A 6423-nucleotide genomic window follows, 5' to 3' on the forward strand; every position below is an offset into this window, starting at 1 on the left:
ATAAATATTGCCATGTATAAACATACCTTATTATTGTGAATTCAATACGAAGCCATTCCAATAAAATACAGGTTCATATATTTTAAACATGTTGAAGGTGCAGTGTTGGTTGTCTGTGCTGCTGCCTGTTTAGAAACATATTCATACCAACGTGGTGTGTCAGCTGCCTGATAATCATACGTACAAGATATTCAAACTTTTTATTGAAACACTTACAATAATGAAAAGATTCCTGTTGGTTATTTTGTTAATTCTGTTGTCTTGAAGGAAAATCCAAACTTCAGATCATAATCTGCTTATTTTTCTTTTTTTTTAAGCAACTTTCGTCACATTTGTGTCAGCAGTGTGATGAACTGGTTGCACCACTAGGTGGCGCCATATAGCTGTCAGAGCTTCTGTGAATCACCCACAAAGTTGACTAGCAGTTGGTCTAATGGACCTATATTTATTATATGTATTATAATGTATTCCTTATCCTTTTCTTCTATGTATACATAATACCCACACATATATATATATATATATATATATTAATATTTATATACATATGTATATATATACACTACCGTTCAAAAGTTTGGGGTCATCCAGACAATTTCGTGTCTTCCATGAAAACTCACTTTTATTTATCAAATGAATTGAAAATTGAATAGAAAATATAGTCAAGACATTGACAAGGTTAGAAATAATGATAAATATTTGAAATATTAACTTTGTTCTTCAAACTTCAAGTTCAAAGGAAGGCCAGTTGTATAGCTTATATCACCAGCATAACTGTTTTCAGCTGTGCTAACATAATTGCACAAGGGTTTTCTAATCATCCATTAGTCTTCTAAGGCGATGATCAAACACAATGTACCATTAGAACACTGGAGTGATGATGGAAATGGGCCTCTATACACCTCTGGAGATATTTCATTAGAAACCAGAAGTTTCCACCTAGAATAGTCATTTACCACATTAACAATGTATAGTGGGTATTTATGATTAATGTTATCTTTATTGAAAAAACAGTGCTTTTCTTTGAAAAATAAAGACATTTCTAAGTGACCCCAAACTTTTGAACGGTAGTATATATATCTATATAAATAAATTATATATATGTATATATTATATATATATATATAATGTATATATAAATAAATAAAATATATCTATATATATTTATATTATTTGTATATATATATATTAATTTATATATATATATACATATATTATTAATATATATAAATATATATAAATGATTAAATCTGATGTCTTAATAAATACAATTTTAAAAAATTGTGATCTAGAATTTTTATATTCTAAGCCAGCTTGGCAGAAAAAAGGTAACTGGCAAGTTAGAACTGTTTAATAAAAAATACAAATTCATTTCAGTGTCATACACGTGTGTCCAGCTCTGTTGGCTCCACGGTGTTCACCAGTACAATGACGTCATGTAGTTCCTCTTTTCACCAGCAGGAGGTGAATCAGGAGTGAAGCCGACAGCTGATTGTGAGTGTTCACCATCAGAGTATTGATCATGAAGATGATCTGATGTATTGATTTGATGATTGAAGTGAACTGTGTGTGTGTGTGTGTGTGTGTGTGTGTGTGTGTGTGTGTGTGTGTGTGTGTGTGTGTGTGTGTGTGTGTGTGTGTGTGTGTGTGTGTGTGTGTGTGTGTGACGGCGTGGAGTCAGAAGGTCTCTCGTCTGTTTCTGTTCCTGGGAACTCGTTCCCTTCACTTTCCGTCTGACTCGTCTCTGGGTTCCTGATCGCTGAGCTGACGACCTCCTGGGGTCAGACAGTCGTCACGGTGCAGAGCGTCGCCAGGCCGGCACGCCGAGCCCAGAGCGGGGAGGGAAGAACTCGAGGTTCTGTTGTTATCTGACAGCTGGTGTCGTTTTGAAGTGAAAGAACCTTTTAGTGTGAGGTGTCATCGAGGAGACGTCGAAGGAAGGCCGGTGTACAGTCCGAGAACTCTGACACCTCTTCCTCCAAAGGCTCCTCCTCTTCCTCTGGGAAGTTCCTGCGTATCAGAAAAAGGCCCCAGAGAGATGGTTTAATGCCGCCCTTCGTTCTGGGTTTACGATCAGCTTTCTCTTGAGGAACTCCGGGATGACGAACACTTCCGGTTTGAAGCGCGGCCGGCTTTCGGTTTACTGGAACGAAGCGGAGGGAACTTCTCAAAGTCCAGTGAACCGGAAGAACCGAGCTTTGACGTTCTTCCCCTGACGGATGAGGCCAAATACCTCCTTTCATATCAGGGGAAGGATTCTTAGAATGAAACCACTTCACCTCATTTAAACCTCCAGACAAAGATAATCACTAACGTACAAAGACAACTTTGTGACGTTGGAATGTCGCCAGCCGAACCGGTCGAGCGAGAACTCTTTGAGACTCCCAAAAGCATCTGACAGTCATGGTACGTTCATACACTGTAGACGCGGTACAGGGAGCCACTCAGGGCTAAGTGTCTTGCTCAAGGACACATCGACTCGGGCAGGGATTGAACCACCAACCCCCTGATTGAAAGACGTACCTGCTGACCTCTGACCCACAGTCCCCACATTACCTGAACCCTCTCGCTCAGATGTCTTCCATCTTTCAGAATATTCTCTTAACACACTTTCAGTCGTAGACAGCGGGAACATAAATGTCGCGGTATCGATCGAACCTCACGAAGGTCTCAGGGCCGCCGACGATCAAAGAGAGAGATGGACCGGATCGGCAGAACCAATGATGTTGGTGTTTTTGTCCCATTTGGATCTGATTATTTGTGACACTTCCTGTAGTCATCAATGCTGTTCTTGACTCCCATTGGCTGGTAGACGAGCTCCTCCGCATCCGCTGTCTCTCTCCTCCTCTCGGGAAATGATAGAAAAGTGACAGATTCTCTTTTTTCCAGCTGAGTCAGACCGAAACATCGACTCGAGACCTTTTTGTGATTCTGAACTCCTGATTGGTCCAATTAAAACAAACAAACCGAACCCTGGTTCAGTTTCACCCGGACTGAGACCGCCTCGTTTCTTTAGACCTCAAGGTTTCGGCTGTTTGGACTGGTGGTCCGGTTGGGGGTAGGGGGGGGGGGACTGAAGAGGACCCTGAGAGGAGGAGGTCCTGGTGGATGGTTGGCCCTCCTCCTTAGGGATTATGAGACGATGGCCCCATGAGCACAGACTTCTGAAGGGCCACCACAGAAGACCAGGACGTCCAATCTGTGGTCAATCTGTGCCGCTTTGTGGAGATGTTGTTTCTTTGTTGAGATGTTGTCTCTTTGTGGTTGTCTTGTGTCTCTTTGTAGAGATGTTGTCTCTTTGTGGTTGTCTTGTGTCTCTTTGTAGAGATGTTGTCTCTTTGTAGAGATGTTGTCTCTTTGTGGTTGTCTTGTGTCTCTTTGTAGAGTTGTTGTCTCTTTGTGGTTGTCTTGTGTCTCTTTGTAGAGATGTTGTCTCTTTGTGGTTGTCTTGTGTCTCTTTGGAGAGATGTTGTCTCTTTGTGGTTGTCTTGTGTCTCTTTGTAGAGATGTTGTCTCTTTGTGGTTGTCTTGTGTCTCTTTGGAGAGATGTTGTCTCTTTGTGGTTGTCTTGTATCTCTTTGTAGAGTTGTTGTCTCTTTGTGGTTGTCTTGTGTCTCTTTGTAGAGATGTTGTCTCTTTGTGGTGGTTTTGTGTCTTTTTGTAGAGATTGTGTCTCTTTGTGGTGGTCTTGTGTCTTTTTGTAGAGATTTTGTCTCTTTGTGGTGGTCTTGTGTCTCTTTGTGGTGGTCTTGTGTCTTTTTGTAGAGATGTTGTCTCTTTGTGGTCATCTTGTGTCTCTTTGTAGAGATGTTGTCTCTTTGTGGTGGTCTTGTGTCTCTTTGTGGTGGTCTTGTGTCTCTTTGTGGTTGTCTTGTGTCTCTTTGTAGAGATGTTGTCTCTTTGTGGTTGTCTTGTGTCTCTTTGTAGAGATGTTGTCTCTTTGTGGTTGTCTTGTGTCTCTTTGTAGAGATGTTGTCTCTTTGTGGTTGTCTTGTGTCTCTTTGTAGAGATGTTGTCTCTTTGTGGTGGTTTTGTGTCTTTTTGTAGAGATGTTGTCTCTTTGTGGTGGTCTTGTGTCTTTTTGTAGAGATGTTGTCTCTGTGTGGTGGTCTTGTGTCTCTTTGTGGTGGTCTTGTGTCTTTTTGTAGAGATGTTGTCTCTTTGTGGTTGTCTTGTGTCTCTTTGGAGAGATGTTGTCTCTTTGTGGTTGTCTTGTGTCTCTTTGTAGAGATGTTGTCTCTTTGTGGTGGTTGTGTGTCTTTTTGTAGAGATGTTGTCTCTTTGTGGTGGTCTTGTGTCTTTTTGTAGAGATTTTGTCTCTTTGTGGTGGTCTTGTGTCTTTTTGTAGAGATTTTGTCTCTTTGTGGTCATCTTGTGTCTCTTTGTAGAGATGTTGTCTCTTTGTAGTGGTCTTGTGTCTCTTTGTGGTTGTCTTTTGTCTTTTTGTAGAGATGTTGTCTCTTTGTGGTCATCTTGTGTCTTTTTGTAGAGATGTTGTCTCTTTGTGGTGGTCTTGTGTCTCTTTGTGGTTGTCTTATGTCTCTTTGTGGTGGTCTTGTGTCTCTTTGTGGTGGTCTTGTGTCTTTTTGGAGAGATTTTGTCTCTTTGTGGTCATCTTGTGTTTCTTTGTAGAGATGTTGTCTCTTTGTGGTGGTCTTGTGTCTCTTTGTGGTTGTCTTATGTCTCTTTGTGGTGGTCTTGTGTCTCTTTGTGGTGGTCTTGTGTCTTTTTGGAGAGATTTTGTCTCTTTGTGGTCATCTTGTGTCTCTTTGTAGAGATGTTGTCTCTTTGTGGTGGTCTTGTGTCTCTTTGTGGTGGTCTTGTGTCTCTTTGTGGTGGTCTTGTGTCTTTTTGGAGAGATTTTGTCTCTTTGTGGTCATCTTGTGTCTCTTTGTAGAGATGTTGTCTCTTTGTGGTGGTCTTGTGTCTCTTTGTGGTTGTCTTGTGTCTTTTTGTAGAGATTTTGTCTCTTTGTGGTCATCTTGTGTCTTTTTGTAGAGATTGTGTCTCTTTGTGGTGGTCGTGTGTCTTTTTGTAGAGATTTTGTCTCTTTGTGGTGGTCTTGTGTCTTTTTGTAGAGATTGTGTCTCTTTGTGGTGGTCTTGTGTCTCTTTGTGGTGGTAGTGTGTCTCTTTGTGGTCATCTTGTGTCTCTTTGTAGAGATGTTGTCTCTTTGTGGTTGTCTTGTGTCTCTTTGTAGAGATGTTGTCTCTTTGTAGAGATGTTGTCTCTTCGTGGTGGTTTTGTGTCTTTTTGTAGAGATTTTGGCTCTTTGTGGTGGTCTTGTGTCTTTTTGTAGAGATTTTGTCTCTTTCTGGTGGTCTTGTGTCTTTTTGTAGAGATGTTGTCTATTTGTGGTGGTCTTGTGTCTCTTTGTGGTGGTATTGTGTCTCTTTGTGGTCATCTTATGTCTCTTTGTAGAGATGTTGTCTCTTTGTGGTGGTCTTGTGTCTCTTTGTGGTCATCTTGTGTCTCTTTGTAGAGATGTTGTCTCTTTGTGGTGGTCTTGTGTCTCTTTGTGGTGGTCTTGTGTCTCTTTGTGGTGGTTTTGTGTATTCATGGTTCTCCATCTGTGGTTGGTTGTTTCGCCATACATCACGTGATCTTATGGTCTTCTGTTCCCGGGTATCCAGTTGATCTCGTCTCCAAAGCGTTGCCACGGTTTCCCAGCCTCTGTTCTGGATTCACATAAACATTCCTCTGGATTTAGGAAAATATATTAGCATGAAGCAAATCCACAGTCACCTTCACTGGAATCGACCGGCCGTCACACAGCGGGCTCCATTCAGCCGCCCGCTGGGCGTGGTCGAGGTTTCCGGTTGTTACCAGGCGGATTATCTCCTGGATTTACCAAACAAATTCTTATCTGGCTGACGTGCGTATCTAGAGCTTCATTTGCCTTCGATGAGGTGCATTCCCCCTCCCACGGGGCCCATTGAGTCGGTTTACCACCTCCCTGGTCCTCAGCGCTGCATGCTGGTGTGGAGTAGTATGTAGTATCTGTTCCGTCATCTAGCTGGTGAACCATTAACCCAAAGACAAACGATGAACCCCTAGTTGTAACGGTCAGTAAGAAACTTGCATATTGTGTCAACTCTGTGACTGTTCCCAATTCTCTAAATATTCCTGAGTTGATGTTCTATTGTTGTGCGTTTCATGATCATTCTTTTAACTCATTTATTGGGGAATATATCACAAGTACGTCATGCCAGACAGAATCATCCCTTTATTTCAAAAAAAGAAAATGTTGACTGTTTGGCCAGAAAAATATTCAGAGTGACTCAATCAGCGTAAAAACATTTATTTATTGCGCACTTTTCCTCAAACTGTCTCGGCCTCGGAAAATATAGTTTTTCCGTCTTTTTTTAGGACGTCAACCGCAGATTCCAGAGGAAACAGGAAGTTGCTTAATGTCAGCGGCGC

The sequence above is a fragment of the Pseudoliparis swirei genome, chromosome 1 (assembly GCF_029220125.1).
Source record: "Pseudoliparis swirei isolate HS2019 ecotype Mariana Trench chromosome 1, NWPU_hadal_v1, whole genome shotgun sequence".
NCBI classification, from domain to species: Eukaryota; Metazoa; Chordata; class Actinopteri; order Perciformes; family Liparidae; genus Pseudoliparis; species Pseudoliparis swirei.